Genomic DNA, 19081 nt, shown 5'->3' with positions numbered 1-19081 from the left:
ACGATTGTACCCCTCTCAGGAGGCTGATTTGTCTTGTACCCACAGGTTTCACCTACTTAAAAACTACTTGCTTACAAAATCAGACATAAAAATATGAAAGTTACTTGCTGAAAAATGGCTGACTTTCTCATTTTGCCATATTATAAAATAAATGAGTTGGAATATAAATATAGTACTTACATTTCAGTGTGTATGGAGCAGTAGAAACAAGTCCATGTCTGTATGAAATTTTAGTGCTTTTTATGTAGCCTGCTGTAAAACTAGGCAAATATCTAGATGAGTTGATGTACCCCTGGAAGACCTCTGCGTACCCCCAGCGGTACGTGTACCCCTGGTTGAGACTCATTGCTCTAACACACCCAGCATCACCTGCAAAACACTCCCAACCGTTCACAGGTGTTGATGCCACCGTTTGGATTTGACTTGCATCAAACCAGGCTAATTGCCATGTGGTGCTCTGGGATGCCCACCTCGGGCAGGGCAGGGTGGGAGGGGGACTGATGAATTGCTCCAGCTGTGTCCGTAGCCCTCCCACTACTGGTTCACAGTACTCAGGTCACTACTTACGCGGCCTGTCTAGTCTAGCTTCTGTATGCAGTTGCTGAAAGCCATTTACCCGTACAAATACTGCTGTATAGATCATAGAGTTCATTTTGGGCACAAACCACTTATCGCTCCAGCATGGTGGGGCGATCCCACCTCTTGAAATCCATCACTTCTCTCTAATCATGTGCCCCTACAGCACGGTTATGTTATCGTGCAAACTTCCATCATACCAACACTAACTGACACACAACTGCAGGAGGTAGTCTGCTTCCACAGCGCAGTCTCCACCGCCTTGCCAAGGGGGACCAGAGATTTCAGCTTGGAGGTGGGGAATTGCAATACGTATATTGAGGCCAGCTCATCACCGAGGTGCGGATACGTTTCCTTCCTCGTTGTGAAGTTGCACGACCCAGTCTCGAGGAAAACACAGTCTGAGCAGCTGCCTGCTTGTGATGTGGGCCCAAAAGTGGTGCCTCACCCACTTGAACGCTCTCCTCAAGCATTGCAGGGATCTAGCTACTCCACAGGTGAGGGACGCAGCTGTTGCAGTGATAACACTACTAGCTGTTGGTCTTGATCTCTGGCTGTACTCACATAGGCCCGGTTGGAACACTCTCCGTGGACTTCCCCTGGCTGTGCTCTTTACCCAATGAGCAACTGAGTTTCAAATGTGCCAGCTGAGCCTTTCTCAAAGAGCAAGGAGCGAAAACTGACCTTTCCTGGTTTCCAGTTGGAGAAAAGGCCTGGGAAGTAATGCCCGTTCCTAGAGATTTCTAGGAGTTTACCCATGGAATTATGGGTATTTGACCTCTTGTCCCTCAATCCCCAGGGCGGGGCTCCGAGGTGTCCTTTTGAAATTTCCTGCAAGCCATTACTTTAGGGCACAGAGGATGGAATGGTGACATAGGTATTTGGAGGGTGGTGCAGCCGTGTTGTACAATGCAAGTGTGAATGTGGGGCAAAATTGCAGCCGGGCTAGTGCAGCCGGTGTGGACATGTTGTATTGTTGGCGCTTACACCAGTACTATCCCATTAGCACAATTATTGATGGTTCCAGTGTATCTTATCTATGCATCTCATTCCTGGTGCATTTGTTCCTGATACTTCACCTCAATGATACTTCGCCTTCATTTTCCTTTGCTCAGTTTCATCTTATTACCCTTCCACCCTATTGGCCCATGTGGCAGTACTCTAAAAAGTATTTCAGTGTTGCAAAAGTTGGCCAGTTGGCCTATTTGAAATACATTACGTGCATTGACATGACATATTTTTATTGTGCACAAATTTGTCAAACCATATTGGGGCTGAGTTCATTGACTGGAGAATGGACAAATGCACAGCTTTTAGGTCAAAACCATTCGGGCTACGGGCTCCTAAGCTAACCTATTTATGCATCCCAATCCCGCAGCTCCAGGCCTGGCCCTTCTCCCCACAAAGTGGTGCCAATGTCCTTCAGTCCTAACTTGCCCATACAGTTCCATCAATCCATTCCATCCCTGACTGGCGGTTCCCACAGCCCTGCCAGTCACTAGGGACTTCACACATCACTGCCGATACTCACTGATCTTGAGCTGCTGCAGCCTCAGCAATTCAATTTCTGGAAATTGGTTGTATAGCCCTTGACACCGGATGCAGAGGCCTGGTCTACACTGGAAAAGGAGGATGGTTTAGCTAAGTTGGTTGTAAAATCCACACCCTTGAGCAGAGTAGTTGAACCCACCTAGGTCCCCGGGTAGCCAGCCTTCTGTCAACTTACCTACCACCTCTGGGGGGGGAGGGGTTACCTGTGCCAACAGGAGAACCCCTCCCATTGGCATAGGTGGTAGGTAGTATGCACAGCTGTATCACCATAGCATTTTGAGTGTAGACAAGTCCCAAGTGATAAACACTTAATTTTTTTTCCCAGTGTTAACAATTAAATGGCATTCCTCCCTGTTAAATTCCAAAGTAGCATTGTTGTCTATTATTTATATACCAAGAACCATGTGCTGAGAATCATGCAGAAAAATGTATGCAAGTAATTCAATAAGAAACGTAAAAGCTGGGTAAATAATATTATTGGTAGGAGTGCCAGGCACTGAACAGACCCACAAGAAGAGAGAGAGTCTGCCCTGAATCTAAAGAGACAAAGGGGAAACAAAGGCGCTGAGAGTAAGCCAAGATTACATATCAGAAGAGGGGCAGAGCTGGGTAGGTCTTATGACTCTGAGTCCCTTGCCCTTTCTACTAGGGAACACGGCCTTTTAGTAGTTGGTGTGATGGTTTTTATAAATGTTATAGAAAGGTATCAATGATCCAAGCTTGTGCACCATGAAGAGTTTACTGGTCCAGTATAAAAGTTGCCATATTAAGCCTGCGCTTCCCCTCCTGAACTTGCTAACTTTGCTTTGTCTGAACTAGGCATGCAGCACTGGCCTGCAGTCCACCTCGGTAGTGCAGTTCTTTTAACACCAGCGGCCTCTTGCCAGGTGCCATCCCTGGGAGGTGCCCGCACGTCCCTTAGGACTGGAATGTGTATGCTGGCCAGCTCTTCCCCACATGTGCACATCCATTGACTTCAACGGAACTCCTCCTACAGGTGAGGACTGCACAATGGAGCAAATGGAAGGCCCCTATCGGTCTTTAAGCACATGCTGACGTCCCATTGACCTGAAATAGCATTAAAACAGATGCATAAAAGGTGGACAAGTGTCACCTTTGCAAAAACACCTTAGTGACTTAGGAGCCAAAGTCACATTTTCCAGTGACTCAGGCACCTAACAGCACAGATGTGACTGACTTTCAATGAGACCTAGGCTCCCAAATGCCTGAGGGGTTGTCTTTGAGAGTAAGTTTTACCAGTAATACCCATGTAATTATCCCAGTGTAGTTACACTGATCTAACTATCCCGGTGTAACTAGAGCCCCGTGTGAAACCACACAACATAAAACCAAAACCCCCTACAAAAGGAAATAAAATGACAAACTTACCCCCTAGCAGCAGCTCCGCCTCCTGCAGCTCCTTTCCCATGGGACTGGGCCCGGCTCCCCGCTCTGGGTGTTGCGACCTGGCCCACAGGGTCACAACACTGCTCAGATTTGCCTGGCTGCCCCTCTGTCATGACAAAAGAGCAGCTGGGCCAGATTTGAGGAAGTGGTACTGCTAGCCTGCGTGCCAGGTCGCAACAGGCCCAGCCCTGCAGGATAGCAGCCATCACCGTAGGGTGAGCTTGCTCTGCAACCCCATCCCCAGGGCCTCTCACCCCCACGGGCCAGGACCCGAGCACTCCCACCCATAGTCCCTCCCTTCCTCCAAGGGCAGGAGCTGACCCCCACCAGGGCCTTCTACTCCACCCCCAGGGCTCCCACAAGAAAACGGCACAAAATACATTTCCCAAAAAATAAAATAAAACATTATAAAGAATTCCCTATGGCCCCCCTGTGGGACCCGCTTTTTGCAGTACGAGAGTGGTTTGTTTTGTTTTGTTTTTCATTTTAGCTTAAACCCCTTCCAAGGCAACATAAGCAAAAGTGAAAAAAGATGGTGTTACCCCAGAATAAGAGCATCTAATGGGAGAGTTTTACGGGTATGACTCTGCTGGTATGACCACTTAGCTTAGCCCGGGGTGAGATGGGGTGCATAAACCCCGCACTGGTGAACCAGGGGTTAATCAGAGCCTGAGCCCAATTAGGCCCCTGGGTGGCACCTGGAGGGGTGTTAGGCACAGTGGTGATCAAGCCCAGCTGGAGGGGAGCTGGGTCTTCATAAAGGAAGAAGCAGGGTAGCTGGGTGTTTCCTCTCTTGGGCTGAAAGCAGAGAGAAGCCTAGGAAATTCCAAGCCAGATCTAGAGGGGCCTGACCCAGAGGAAGCCTGGGGGGCCTGGCCCTGCCAGAAGGGCAAGGAAGCACTTTGCAGGCATTGGGCTGAGCCCCAGCAAGCAGCCCTGAGGAAGGAGGCTGTGAGACATGGGGAGGAAGCCTGGGAACATGAGAGTGTCAGGGATGGCTGCCAGAGGCAGGGAAAACCCTGGGTGTGGACAGTTAAAAGGCTCCAGGTGATGATGATTCTCAATGAAGTGCACCTGAAAGAGGGTTCAGCATGGAGCTGAGGCTAGGAAGTACCACCGTGGCTGGAAAGGAGGGGTTCTTGCCCTGGTTAACCTCAGGTCCGGGTTCAGTAAATTCTGGGAGCTGCATGGGACATGCAGTACTAGAGGTGAGACTTCTTTGAGTGGTCTACAGTGAAGACCCTTGGTGAGGACCTGTGGGTCTTAGTAGCCCTCTATGAAGAGGGGCTGAAGAGACTGGAACTTTAGGTATTGTTTTATTTTGACTCCAGACTGCAGGACCCCAAAAGGGGTGTGGAATTAAAATGTGACCTGGGCTGAGCTGGGAGAAGAGGCTGATGCTGTGAGATTGGAGTGGCCTCAGCAGGGGTGGTAGAACAGAATCTGCTACATCATGCTCGGGCATGAGGAGGCAGTGCACCACTGGTGAGTTGGCCCTTCTAAACGGTTAACTTTCCTGCGTAGACAAGCCCTAAGACACTTCTGAAAATGGGACTTCAAGTACTTAAGTGCTGTGCTAAATCAGGGCCTCAATGAACACAAACATAGCAAGGTCAGGTGAGAAATTGTTTGCTATTTGAAGGCCTAATTCAGTCCTGTTGACTCACATGCTTAAGTGCTTTGCTGAGTAGCATTGCTTTCCTGAAACGTGGTCTGAGGTTAGCCGTAAAGTCTACAGGTAAGCATGTTTTTCTCATTGTACCTACAAGGATAGGTAGCTTTCAACTACATATTTACACACAGACCATGAGCAATACATTAGGCATTCTAGCTGTATACTTTTCCTTAAGGGCCAATAAGACTACAGACATTGGAGTGTTGACTCAGCTAAGTAATTTTTCACTAGGAATTTCTTTAATGACTTCAAGAAGGCCTATTCCCCTGCCCTCCCTGCTACTACGTGAATAATGTAATTCTATAATTAATCATGAATTACTTACAGGATGAACTACATTTTCCTTTGCATTCAGAACAAGTTTTAAGAAATGATTTGCTTTTTTAAAAGGATTCTTTAATCAGCCCAAGTGTGGCTTAAAAGTGATGGAAATATCTGGTGGGGTGGCTTTGGTTCTTTTTTTTTTGTTTGTTTGTTTTTTGTTTTTTTTTCATTCTCAGCCTGCTCAAAATCAACCTAACGATAACAGCTGGGGGTGGGGGGGATACGTGCTCTAGTTGCAAACTGGGAAAGAGGATACAGAGGTAGAGAAAGCACTTGCACTTTTCCTTTGTCAGCCTCTGGATTAAAATCTTTGTGGGTTATTGGATCTTTTCTAACTCTGCAGCAAGATGAGTGTTGTGGAAATACAACACTACTGGTTTTTTGTTGGACCTGGTCATTCTGATTTACCCCTGTAGGAGTTAGGAGGATTTAAGGATGATCCTTAAAAGTTTTGTGTACTAGGATGACACTCCTGGCAATCCTGGAAAAGGGAACAATATCATGTACTTGAGCAAATATACTGGCTCCAAACCTATTTAATTGCATAGACCCCAGTCCTGCAAGATACTGAATAACTGCAGCTGCCACTGAATTCACTGGGTGTTGAAGTTGTTCAGCATTTCACCGGTGACACTCCGCTTGCAAGGTTAGGACCATCTCTCATGATGCTAAAGGGATGGGTGAGTGTTTGTTCCATACGTGCCCTCTTCCAAAGTGGCACCAGAGACTGCACACTGCACATAAGAGTTCTAATGTTCTCAGATGTTCTGGAGGCCGTTCAACCTGCCAGCCTCTCCCTCTTTTTGTCAATGTCAGTTGATTTGGCATTTGCTAAACTCCATAAGGGCCACCCAGGGTACTTTAAAGAGAGAATCCAACTACGAGCAGAATTCTAATCACAGGTGCAGCTTGGCTTTCAGCAAAGCGATGCCAGTTTCACTAACACTCACTGTGACATACCAGGGCACAATCCAGATCTGTGTGTGTACGAGATCCCTACCCTGCAACCTTGAGTCTTCCAGTGCCTCGCTGCAGTAGATCCCACCTGGGCTGCTTACAAACAGCCTTCCAGCATGCAAGCCTCCCTCTAAGGGTCCGTGTGTAATTGCAGCCTGCTTGCTTCACCCTGGATCCCACCAGCCTTGGTTATACTAGGGTTGACTTTGCATGTGAATCTCTTGCTATGGCGTTCTCTGTAGAGTTGAACTGCCAGTCCACCAATGACGTACGTGAATGTTATACCTTTGCAAGACAGAGGCGACTTCACAATGGGTTGTGGTGTTGCTGCCTGTTCTCCAGGAAACAGTAGCCCATGTAGCCTGAGAACTTACCTCAACCTGAAGGTACAGGCATGATTTTGCACTAACTTACTTTACCTCTCTGCTAGGACTGCCAATGTAGGGGAATAAAGCAGTACTGATTGTGATGGCAAATCTGTGGCATGGACCCTTCTCTTCCAGGAGCTGGACTGAGACCCACCCATCTTATTTCATGCAGGCCAAAGAGCTGTCAGCTATTGACCCGGTCCAAATCTGAATGAATGACTTGGAGGTGAAAGGCCGCTTATCTCATTACCAATCTCCTCAAACGTCCATTCCCCTGTGGTAGATCCATTTATAATCTACCATATTTAGCTGCATGATGTGCCTAGATGATATTAGGACCCCCATTGACTTATTCATAGATAGCATTGCTTGTTGAAATGCATGTCAGTGGAATAAATGTATAACCTGACGAGAACAATACATGGCATCCGCTGCTGAAAATGAACCAAATCCAGGTAACCGTGTGTGCATTTATACTGATGGTGGCTGCTGTATCTGAATCATCTCCCCTTGGATTTAAAACTATTTTCTATACTCATTTCCACAAGTGATTTACCAGTGCAAATATTTCCCCCTCTCCCCTCCCCATATGCTTTAGGGCTTCCTTGTTTCTTAGTTTCTCACAACCAGCCCCTTCTTTGTGCTGTCTACATACAATGGATGCTATGCTCTATGGCCACTCCATTGCTCTGTACAGCTTTTGTCGCTCCCAATTCCCCCTGAAGGCAAACCTTGCCTTATTTATAGGACATCTACTGTAAATCTCACACCCACGCTGCTTCCTGCTTTGAGAGGCAAGCTACAAAAGGGACCTTCAGAGGCTGCATAATTAGCTCTCGTGTAATTCTCCTCTCCCCTCCCTGGGGCTGATACAACTCCATCCAAGAAACAACAGGAGCAGCGAGCAAGCAGGAGCATAGAGGGAAAACACTCCCTAAGTGGGATAGCACAGCCCACCCCACCAACTTTAATTAGTTGGTTTCCTGCAGAAACATCTTGCCGAGGAAGGGCAGAAATATACGTTCTGGGCCCAATTTGCCATTGACATCAGTGGAATGGCTCCTGAAGCCCGGTGTGCGGGAGATACGAGGCAGGCTTGTCAGCTGTAACTTTTAATGAGGTGGGCAGAGCAGAACCTCAAGCAGCCATGGGGAGGCCAGAGAACACAGAGAGATGTAAAGCCATGAAAAGTCTTCATTGAACTACACTAAAACCAGTCAGGACTGGTTGAGCTATCCCCTAATAGTCTAATGCTAAGCTCTGTTGCTATGGCAACTTAGGCACTAAGGCAAGACACAAAGTACACAACAGGAGATGAGAGGTGTCCTGCCTGGGACCCTAAAGGGTGGATTAAGAGCGAAGGACTGAATGGTGAGGACACTGGGGGCCAGGTTTTGCATGTAAACTGTTTTGTTTTCCATAGATCTCCTGTGCATTGGGTGTGTGAGAGTTTGCTAGGTGGAGGATCTGTCCCCAGGGATGTGCCTAAAGCCTCAAAGAAAGTGCCTGGACTCTACTCAGAGCTAGCAAGCCTACAACATACGGGATCCATGGGTGGAATCCCAAGTACAGCAGCTTGGTGAGCACCCACCAGGGGGAGCTGATCCAGGGCTGTAACACTGTGCGTTAGGTGCTGAGGTCTGGCCTCATGTGATCACTCTGTAAAGATACTGCATGTGGAAATCGAAAGCAAGGAAATGACACTAAGGCATGAAGTCATACAAGGTGCTTGATCTAGTTCACAGTAGCCATACTGAGGCTCTGACCAAAGCAGCTAGAATGAAATTGAACTGATTTAGCTATTTTGGTGCATGTGTGTGTGGACACTTATTTTGGAATAAAAGCACCTCAAGTTGATATAGGAGTAAGAGGGGGGGAAAGTGAATTTAGTCCCTTTTATTCTGAAATAGTGTTCATGCCTTTTTAGGAAACTTAGTTCTGGTAGATCAGTGCAATTTTGCAGGTCAGCCCTGAGAGAGTATACCTGAAAAGAGAGAGTGATTTAATGCTACCCCATCCAAAGCACTTACTACTTCATACAAAACCTGCTGTAAAGTAACTAACTGTGCCTTTGGGAAGTAAACTATTTACATGGGGAGTTGTTCTTAGCCTGGGCCAAGTCATCTGTTTTACAGCAGTGTGAATGCTTATGGCTTGATATGAATATTAAACAATAGCAACAGTTATCCATGGCCTGACTGACTGCTAAAAACTATTCCTTACCAGCTGGGATCCATCACAAGCCGTCTTCACCTTCAGCCTGTGGCTGTACAAATTCACAAGAGCAATATTGTCCGCACAAGCCCGTGGTAGCCCCTGTTTTTGCTGTTTGATCTTTAGGACACCCCCACCCAGTCTCTCTCTCTAGCATATGAGTTTAAATCGCATCTATGCTGACATCTCTCGATCTCCACGTCCCCCAGCTTTCACAGCCCTGGTTCATCTGTTTAAATCACATCTGAGTGTAAATTGATCTTATTCCAGCCTCTGCTTCCATCTCCTCAGCCTTGTCTTTAAACGGTCTAGTCTTAAATCAAACTTTTTTCCAGCCTTCAACTGCCTCCTTCTGAGCTCGTCCATTTAAATTGCAACTGTTCTTACACAAGCCCTATTCAGAGACCTCACCAGCTTCTTCCTTGGTGTTTCCATTTCAATTCCCTCTTATATGAACTAGATCTCATTCTCTTCCCTCCCTGCCTGCTTATCTGGTTAGTGTTTTTTCCCTTTACATCTCATCTAGTTTTCAACCAGTTGGATTTTTTTTTTTGGACTCCATGATGTTCTAAGTTATTTTTCAATTCCCGGTCTCTTCTGAATTCCCTTGCTCCCTGACCCTTTCAATATCTTTCTTCTCAATGATAGTGGTTGGCGGTGATTTATGAGATGCAATATTACGAAAATCAGCACCAAACTGTGGGGCTGGAAAGGGGGTGGGGATCACAAATGTTGACAATACAGCAAATGTAGATAAAGGGCAACGTTTTCAAAGTTACCTCAGGGACTCTGGAGACAATGCTCTTAAAGTGGCAGTTAAGAGTAACATTAAAGCTACGTCTACTCTGCACACCAGTGCTGACAACACGTAGGTACAAACGCAAGCTGCGTCCACACGGCAGGGTGTGGCTACGCGTCCGTGAAAGACTCCAGCGATGGGGAAGGTCTTCAGCCGCTTTCTGCTGCTGGAGCCTTTTCACTGTGGTGAGGAAAAGCTCTGGCATGGGGAAGTTCTCCTACTGCCCGGGAGAGTGCCCTGACTACCAGGCTACTGGGTATTGAGGGGCTAGTCTGGGGTTGCTTGCAGCTGTGATTCCTGTTCTTAGACCCCTAGCTCTTCCCAGGCATTGTAAGGGAGCCGGGGGACCCAACTCAGGGCTGGGAATTCCACTGGGCAGCAGGGTGCCAAAGGGTTAGGTGTTGCAATGCTCATTTCCTTTGTGGCTCTCACCATAGGGGCCTAAGTCATTCTGGCACATAGGGCTGGACTTTAAAAGGCATGCAGATGCCTAAAGATGCAGATAGGTGTCTTTGTAAATCTGGGTTTGAGGCCCAGTGATGTGCAAAGAGACCTAGGCACCTAAGTCACTTAGGAGTCTCTGGGGACCATTTCCAAAACACCGAGGTAGGCACTTAGCCTTTGAACATTTTCTAAGGTCCACTGAAAGACAAGGGGAGTTGGGCATCTAAGTGGTATTTGTGCCTTTTTGAAATCTTCCTTTATCTAAATCACTGCACAGCGGAATACAAGCCCCTAAATCACTTAGGCACTTTACTCCCCCACACCTCCCAAACCCTACAATAACTCTGGTTAATGCAGTATTGCTCCATCAGATGTGACCGATTGGATAAAGCCGTTGTGTGGGCAAAAGGATCAGCAGTATTACAGAGAAAAGTCTTTAAATATAAGAGAAATCCCTTAGAAAACCCTTTGGGTAAAAATCTGGCATATTTATTCCAGCATATTTAACATAGTGACCTTCTTGGAACAGAAGGAAGCAAATGATTTCTCCTCTTTTATGTGAAAGACAGTGAATTTTGTGCGGGTGAGAGGCAACCCTGGAGAACAGTCTGCCTTATCCACAAAAAAATACAGTATAGGGCTCAGCAGTGCATGTGCCCCAAAGTGCTTTGCCCACTCTGACCTGGGGGAGCGACCGTGTGTAGTGTGAAAAGGTAGCGCCTCTGCTTCTGGGATCCAGTTAGTGTCACCTCTGACGCTTCAGCATGGTCACTACCCCAGTGCAGCGCTGGCCTGGGCTCATCACCAGCTAGTTTCCCACAGGTCACTGAAGAGCCATCAGATGGTAATGGCTTTCAGCAGCTACTGACCAGGTCTGGATTTGAAATGGCGACCTAGAGGTCAAGGCTTTGTGTCCCATGCCCTGAAGGTGAAGTCAACTTTTCTCCATGACAAAACACGTTACACTCGCTCGAACACTCAGCATTGTCTTTGGAGGGCCCTTCTTCCACGGGAATTCTGCTGGGCAAATTCAGCGGCAAAAGGCCACTCCCATCCCTTCGCTTTCTTTTCCCAGTGGGTCAGGACGGTAGAAGTGACCGGCAGCGTGCCCTGTTTTGTAGCCTGCAATGGACTCCCTTATAATAGGCTCAACTGCCCAATTTTAATTAAGAAAAATGACTCCACCCTCCCCTCTGGGGCAAGGAAGAGCACTGAAGTTCAGCCCAATGTGCGGGGGACGGGTGGCGGCAGAGCAGAGTGGATTTCTCAGGGTTGGAACCTGACGCCCCCATTAGCAGTAGGGCTGGTTGGAAATTTTGTTTTGTCAAACCTTTTTTTTTCTGATGGGGGAATTAAGGATTTTGACTCCAACCATTTTCCTAGGAAGTGTACTGCTTTGTGTGTTGAAGAAAAAGCAACATTTAAGATTGTGGCCGGAACTCGTTTGGATTTCAGTTGCCAAAAACTGGGGGGAGGTTTTAATTTTTTTAATGGGTGGGGGATGGGGGGGAAACCAGTTTTCTGACCAGTTCCAATTAGCAGTATGGGCTCGGGTAGGGGCAGGAAGGTGCAGCTGATCTGTTCTAATCCATCCAGTAGAGGATGGTGAGCGATGCAAGTCTGAACCAGTTCACTCACTTGCAATAACATTGCCCTGTGCTCTTCACTTGCTTGATGAAATGCATCAAAATGAAATCTCTTGGTTGCCCAGCTTTGTCCTCACCTGGCAGTTGGGGGGGCGGGGAGGGGGGTGAGGAAGCCAAAGGCCATGCTCTAGGACTCTGCTGTTCACATTTGGCCCTGAGCCCATTATACAGCTAAGTTCCCTACCCAGCCGTAACGAAGAACCTCAGAACCACTGGGGGCATTGGTTGCTGCATGAAATGTTGCACGGTTGGAGCCCTGGACTTACAAACACGTTGTAGTGAAAGGAAAGGCCAAACATCATAGGAAATTTTTTTCCAGCTTCAAGCTGAGGACAGGTCATATAAGACCAAGCTAATATGGATTGTTCCCTGCCTGGGGCCTGACACACAATCCATGGAAAGACTTCCATTAATGCCAATGGACTTTGGATCAGGCACTTGCTGAGCAAACTAGATCGAAATCTTATTGGGTGTGCCCTGAGGATAGCACAACTTGCATTACATGTTCTCCTGTAGAAAGTGTTTAAAGAGAGCCTCTGACTTAACCCGGGGAACTGGTGTCTTTTTAGGCAGTCAGTGCTGTAGTGATATTTTGTGCTATTCCAAATTCTACCAGATGCACTCCAGTTGATTCTTGTTCTCTCCTTCGCCAGGGCATTTGACTCCATCACGCTGCCCAGAGGGTCATTCCATAAATGTACAATTATTTGAGAGGAAAATAATCCCCTGTCAAATATCTGGCTTGAATATTGTTGGCATAGATCTACAACCATTTGTGCGCCAAGATCTCTGTCGGATCTGAAAACAGGAATGCCATAAACATAAGTAGGTTTCCCAGTTACTTCAATTACATCTCCTCCCAATTAAATACAGGGTAAGATCCTCAACGGGTGACAATGTAGTGCCATTGGAGTCAATGGAGCTATGCTTATTTACACCAGCTGAGGATATGACTCATTTTCTATATGCAGTTTGCTTTCTCCTTGTTCGTATGTGTAATAAATACCCACTTGTAAATGAGAAATTGTTTTATTCCCAGTTTGTGAATGTGACTTCCCCCCCGGAGTTTCTGTAGCGGAGAAGGACCCAGCCTAACGGGTCTCTTTTGCATGCTTCAGTCTGAACACTGGCATTGTGGATAACCTCTACAGGGTTCTACACCAATCTAGAACTCACATTCTAGAGAGAAGATGCTTCGGACCACAGACCCGTCCCCACCAACTGGGTTGCAGGCCAAACACTAGCTGCAAAGATGGTGAGAGTAAACCCTGGGCCAGCCTTGGACATGTGTGCTGCCAGATGTGTCATCTCACAAGGCTCTGATGTTTGGAACGACACATGCCGTCTCTCCTTCCTTCCCACCTTCAGTGCCCCATGTTGGAAGATGCCTTAATGTGATAGCTTGGGGCTGGACTGTGCACATGGCATACAGGTCTGTGTACAGGGAGCAGCTGGGGGGTGCAGAGCCACTTCTCCCGAGAGGGAGCCTCAGGAGCAGCTGCACGGCAGGCACAGTCTCTTTCGTGGCTCCTCTGCACTTCGCATCATCTGCTAGGATGGAGCAGCTTGTTCCGCTGGCCCATCAGCTCTGCTGTATGGGCCAGTGCAGCGGTGGGGCAGAGCTTGGCCTCTCTTCCTTTCTCCTTGCCTTTTCTCCTTCTCCCTGGAGAAAGCAAGGGTCAAGCAACTTTGGTTTTGTGCCAACCAAAACAGAAACAAGGGCAGAAAAATGTAACAAACCTGGTGCAGATCCGTCTTCAAACTAGCATGATGGATAGGCCGGCCGTTCACCCAGTTCTAAGACCGGCAGTCCTGTGTGTGGTACAGCTTGTCTGGATGGATTAAAAACCAGAGGTGGCTTTGTCCAGTATCATTGTGGAGGCATGAAGGATGCTGTTTTGAAGAGTGCTCAGCCGTGTCCTCACCAGCGTGACCTTGAACACCCCATGTGTGAGGTCACGCTGGCAGGGGTGGGGTCACACCAGCGGGAGCAGTCTCACACCATTCTGGAAATTCATACAGCCAAGCTGGATGTCCTGTGTTCTGGGGATGTCAGGGGCCACCTGGTCATGAAAGGCAAGGAAAAACTGGTTTTGGGAGCCAGATTAAATCCTAAGTAATGTCTTCAATCCCTTTTTAGCAGAGCGATTTAGACATAAAGCATGGGGCAAGACAGAGAGAGACAGACCTGTCAATATACATCATGCAAGCCAGATGTGATCTTTTTTGGTGAAAGTGTCAAACACAGCACAAATGCAAGAGAAAATATTCAAGATAATGGCTGAGATTCACAAAGATATTTAGATGCCTAACTCCCATTGATTTCAATTGGCGTTCGGTGCCTAAATACCTTTGACTCCCATCTACTAGTTCCAAGAGTTAGGTCAAATGGCAAAAACAAAGTTGAAAACCAGTTACCCAGAAGCAAGTTTTGGCTAATAGATCATGGACTCAGTGATGGAGGAACAATATTAAGAATACTTGGCATTTAGCGTACGCTTACTGGGCCAGATTCTCAGCCTCCGTCTGGCTGCTTTAGGTAAGGACAGTCATGCTGCTACCCCTCCCTCAGCTGAATTGCTTGGACTATTCCAAGGATCAGGGCTTGTGTGTTCAAAACACTTTACGGCCATTAACCGGTTTCCTGTTGACTTTGATAGGAGTTATATGCATGGCTTGGGCTCTAGATTGGATCTGACTGGTAGGCTTTTGTCTCATGCCACGTGTGATGCTCATTAAGGCTCTAATCTTGCAATTGACTTCGCAGAGACACTGGGGCCCACCTACATGCAGCAAGAGGCAGGATCCCTGCCTAAACGTGAGGAAGAATCATCTAAAGCAAGAAGCCAGAAACGTGGAACTTCTGGGGTTCAGCAGGGGATGCTGTGCAGCGTTCAGTGGCGAGCCTGGATCTGAGCCGCACTCGAGAACCAGCAGGCACTCATCAGAACAGTGGAGATTGTGAAACTTCCATCATTTATTTCTTTTGGTGTGCATCTCCTCCTCCTCCTGGATTTTCATTAACCTCCTTATAGACGCAGCTTGAGCTCAAACTGACTTCATCGGGGAAGGTCACGCTGGGAATGACCAGTCACATGACATTCCTCCTGTACCTTTGACTAAACCTGTGTGCGTCTGATTGACTGAACCAGTGTGGCCCACGGGATCTTTTTTGTCCCACTGGCGGTTCCCTGCAGTGAACAAAGCAACCCTGCCTGCAATGGCTCAGGCACAGGGAGTGGGTTGCACTGTAGATCGAGCTTGTGCCTGACTAGACACGAGCACCTGACCCTCTAACGCTGCTGCCGCCTGCCGGAGGACATTGGCACACGTGAGGTGGCTACTGCAGTAGTCTGCCATAGCCGGGTTGAGAGGGTTTGTTTCCCAGCATATGCACAGAGAAGTTAGATAAATACATCAGTCTCTTGCTGGATGGTTGCAGCGTATCCCTGCTTTATTGCGTAGAATCTGGAACCCTAGCACCCGAGAGCCAAAACCAGAGCCTAAAGGGGAGCGGGCACAACTCCTGCTTTACTCTAGGTTGCCTGTCTAACTGGCTACTGCTAGGTGCAACTTGCACCCTTCTCTACAGAGCCCCCTCACCTGCAAACAGGGTCAGGAACCTCTGCGAATTTTAAAGGGGGTCACTTACAATTTACTAGCTTTCAGTAAACCACAGGGGGAGCCTAGAGCACTCAGCAGGGATGGGCTGCCACCGGGGAAGCAGTTCCTTCTCTGCCCAGTTCCTAATCTGCGTCCTCTTCTCTGAAGGTATAAGGAGATTGAAGACAGAGGGGTGTGTGTGTGTGTGTGTGTGTGTGTCTTTTCAAAGAGAGAATCCCCTTGAAAGGGGGAGCGGGGGGGGGGGGGGGGGCGGTTAAAATCAGAGAGAGAATCCCCCTGTGTCACGGATTTGGGCCAGAGAATTAGGCCTACTATAATCCGTGAAAGGGAAACGGTTGTGTAGATGGACACTGCGGCTTAACCAATAAGTGTGCTGTTGGCTAGGCTACCATTTTGCTTGGCAGATCCTCGTCAAAGTCTTAGGCAGCCAGTTGTGACAAAGTAGAGCTGGGGGGGGGGGGGGGGAACTTCAGCAAAACGATGCAGATTTGGGGATGCTGCTCTCTTCAGTGAATGTGTAGCAGGTTCACGGAATTGTTTATATGAAAACAAAACCAAAACCATACAAAAATCAAAACATTTTGACACTTCTGAAATTAAACATTTATTTTGGTTGGAAATGACTTTCATTTAAAAAAAAAAAAAGTATTTAAAAAAACTAACATGACAATGGTTGAAATCGAAATGAAACACTTTGGGTCAAATATTTGACAAAATCAAAACAATTTTTTTAACTTTTGAAAATTTCCAACAAGCTGAACAATCTGTTTGTCCAGCCAGAAGACACTACATCTCTCAGGGTGAGTAGGTATCTGTTATCTAGATAACCTCCCACCGCCCCCTCCAATCAACACTTAGCCTTTCTTCTGGATGCTGCTTTTTCAGTATGAGAGATGATCAGAGAGAGCCTGCCTATTAAGAGGAAACAAGTTGGGTGAAGAGAGAATGGGAAGGGCAGAATCACCACCAGCTCCTCCAAGCTGGATGCTGCTTGCTTTTAGTTTCTGCTGGAACATGCAGAGACCTCTGATTACATGGCTGTGTAAGCAGGTGGCTAGAAGAGCAACAATGTAGAGTAACTCTTAACATGCTCCTCCTGTCTTTAATTCCTAACTGCTGGCTTTATTTAGAAGAGCAAATATTCAACTTTTGCTAGTTCTGCAGGGGCTGATGCAGCTGTGGAAGAGTGAACTGGAGTCTGTTCTGTCTTGAGCACCATCAGCAACATTGCCAGACAGGATCTCAAAGTAGAATCTTTACCACTGATGATGATGTGAGAGGCAGAAACACGGTTTCAGTAACACACAGAGCTCAGCTCTCAGAAAATAGAGAGCCTAATTTTTGCACGTGAGCACCAAAAGTAGGTGTCAATCAGCATGCGTGTATCTAAACCAGATAATTGTGGGATGTTTGCACCAGGCAACTCTCTGTGTAATATGTATGAAACTAGTCAATGGGGCCAGGATTTCACCTCTAAATCCCCGCAGTTTAGCCATCAGTGGAAGTTTTGCTATTGGCTTCAGCAGGGCCAGTATTTCACTCCTGATGTCTAGTTGGAATACCATCCCCTTCATTGTGCATTGAACAAATTGGGTGTGGCAAACATTATGGGAGATCAGAAACTGCTGAGCGAGAACAAACACAGAACCCGTGGTGCTAGTTTGTCTCTTTAACCCAAGCCTAATTGTATGGATGTTTGGTTATCCACAGGGACATAGTAACCAGTGAATTTTCACTGATTTACGGCACTGCTGATACTACTTCAGTTATTAAATGCCCATTAGCTACAATAATCCTTATATAGTGAGACCCTGTAGAAGTACTGAACATAGAGGATGTTTGTACATAGCAAATGAATTCATGGTAATAGGCCACTAAAAATACATTACCTAGTTTTTTTTTCCTTTGGTGGAGGCAGGCTATCTGAAGTGTGTTTGAAGGCAGCATAGCTCTGATTTATAATCAGCCTTCCTAGAGATCAAATAAAAGCTAAATGGGGAATGATGGAAATTACTCAAGGGAGATTCCAGCCTGGGTAATCAGCTTTCACACTTCTTTGTCCAGCTGGACTGGGGGAAGCTAAACTCATGAGCATCTTGCAGTGGCTGAGATGGTGAACAACATCATTTCACTCCTTTTTATAAAATTAATTAATTAACCCTCTAGCTGCTTGAGTTCAAGGATCCCACAGCGCACTACACAGATCTGTGAATTAAGCTGCATGATTCTACCCTGCTGCTAAGAATTAAGTGAGCATTAGAACAATTCTGTGGCCATCTAGAAATTCAGAGCTGTCACTATGTCACAGGTGATGGCTGGTTTGAGAATTTCAAAGAAACAACTCTGCTCCTCCTGCTTTCAAACCCTGCCCCATGTGCTTGAAGGAGAAGGTCTGTTAGTTTAGGATTGGATTTTTTTTTTCTTCTTTTCAAAGTGGTCAATAGTTGGGCCAGTGTGGGGACCAAAGTTAAGCCGACTTTGAGTACGTTGGAAAATCCGTCACACCGTTGAGCAGCTCTGATTCTGTCCAGTAGAAGGCGCTGCTGCACGCCTATATGCTCGCTGGCAAAGGGCTCTTGTTTCTATTTAGGTTCCTATATCTGCAGGCCCTTGTTGGAAATAGCCCCGATTTGTCCAATTTCTAGGCACCCTGCAGGGCCCATTTGTTTGAAGAGATGTAGGAAGGTTAAGGCACAGGTCTGTGTGTGAGCATGTTAGTATTTAAGTACATGTTGCTCCTTGATAGGCAAGGGGAGTTGATTGCATTGCACTTTGGGCCTGTAAGGGTATGTCTACACTGGATTGTAAACCCAGTTTTGTGGACTTGATGTTTCCAAGCTTGCGCTTGAGGGTCCATGCTGTATTGCAAACCTGAGTTGACAATTGCTGGGCCTGGGTCCCTCAACCATGCTAATATGTCCATACTGCACCATGCACACCTTCTGACTCAGGTCTGTGGCTTGAACTGTGTCTGCACTGCTAAATGACTGGGCTTGGACCTGAGTAACAGCATGATTTTGATTCTGACAAGCCCCCTACCCACAGCAAGTTCCTGGGACCCAGGTCCTGAGTCCTTGCTGATGAGTCATTGTGTGTGGATGGCATGGGGGCTTGTGACTCTCAGGTTTGAGCCCAACCTGGTTTAGAGCGTGTCTGCATTGCTCACTAATGGTAAATAATTGATAGGGTGCTCAGAGCCTGTGCATGGGTGCTTTTTCCTTCTTCTAAATCAAAAGGAAATGAAAAAATTAAAATCTTAATGCCTTTTTACACATGGGGAGGTTGAGGCTCAGCAGTTATCCTAACTGGTCTGTAACTTGGGAGCATAAGCCGAGGGGAAGATGTGGCAGGTTTCAGACTGGACCCATGATGCATTTAAAGGGAATTGACAGTGGCATTAGCATCCTCAGGAGGGAGAGACAATGTTTGGAAGGCAAAGCCTCACCCCAGTTCTCGTGGTTGGTTGGTTTGGAGCAAAGATGTAAGGCCATGATGC

At 47.1% G+C, this 19081-nt stretch overlaps 2 long non-coding RNA genes across 2 annotated transcripts in view; both read left to right on the top strand.

Moving 5' to 3' along the window:
• LOC137152911 (uncharacterized) overlaps positions 1-19081 on the top strand; it is a 67102-nt gene that overhangs the window by 27357 nt on the left and 20664 nt on the right. The gene's annotated exons all lie outside the window — the stretch shown is intronic.
• Positions 4352-7967, top strand: LOC137152910 (uncharacterized). Its single transcript, XR_010919656.1, has 3 exons — positions 4352-4742; positions 4866-5019; positions 6921-7967. It is a non-coding gene; the product is annotated as an uncharacterized lncRNA (long non-coding RNA).

The sequence above is a fragment of the Emydura macquarii genome, unplaced genomic scaffold, assembly GCF_026122565.2.
Source record: "Emydura macquarii macquarii isolate MOO-44397 ecotype Brisbane River unplaced genomic scaffold, CSIRO-AGI_Emac_v2 contig_1230, whole genome shotgun sequence".
NCBI lineage: Eukaryota > Metazoa > Chordata > Testudines > Chelidae > Emydura > Emydura macquarii.
The sequence above is the reverse complement of the archived record's forward strand: the minus strand, read 5'-3'. Positions and strand labels throughout refer to the sequence as shown.